Source organism: Macaca mulatta, chromosome 14 (assembly GCF_049350105.2).
Source record: "Macaca mulatta isolate MMU2019108-1 chromosome 14, T2T-MMU8v2.0, whole genome shotgun sequence".
NCBI lineage: Eukaryota > Metazoa > Chordata > Mammalia > Primates > Cercopithecidae > Macaca > Macaca mulatta.
The window spans coordinates 26,173,275-26,173,970 of record NC_133419.1 but is presented as its reverse complement, the minus strand read 5'-3'; the positions used below and the strand labels follow the sequence as shown (position 1 = coordinate 26,173,970).

At 33.2% G+C, this 696-nt stretch overlaps 1 non-coding gene across 1 annotated transcript; it reads left to right on the top strand.

Annotated features, from left to right (window-relative positions):
- The first annotated feature begins 249 nt into the window (after positions 1–249).
- On the top strand, positions 250–352 carry LOC114672489 (U6 spliceosomal RNA). The gene has a single exon (XR_003722902.1). It is a non-coding gene; the product is annotated as a U6 spliceosomal RNA (small nuclear RNA).
- Positions 353–696: the final 344 nt, after the last annotated feature.

The window sequence follows — 696 nt, the reverse complement described above, 5'->3', positions numbered from 1 at the left end:
AACTTAACAACAAGTACACTTATATGAGGCAATGGATATTGAATCATGAAGGGAAAGAGTTCTTTAATAGGCAGTCTAGTAATGCAAGTAAGAGTATAAGTTTTGATATCAGGAACGCATGAGTCAAAATTCTGGCTCTATAATTTATTATCTGAGTGGTCTAGGGTCAGTTATCCTCTGTAAGCATTAAATCTCTGATATGTAAATCCAGATACAAATCACTGCCTTATAGAGTGTTAGAGTTATTACTTACTTTAGTAGCACATATACTAAAATTGTGGTAATACAGAGAAGATTTGCATCATCCCTGTGCAATAACAACACACAAATTTATGAAATATTCTATGTTTTGCAAATTGAAAAAAGGCAGAGACAAGGAGAGAATTCTAAAAAGAGCAAGATAAAAGCTTCAAGTCACCTGTGAGGGAACCTCTATTAGACTATGAGAGGATTTTGCAGAAAAAAAAATCACAGACCATGGGGAATGGGTTGATATATTCAAAGTATTGGGAAAAAATAAATGCATAAAACTCATATCAACCCTAAATACTATACCCAGCAATGCATTCAGAAATAAAAGAGAAACCCTGTCCCAGAGAAACAAAGGCTGACGTAATTTATCATCATTAGACTGGACTTACAATAAATGCTTAAGGTAAAGGTTCAACTGAAAAAAGGGATAATTACTATCATTAA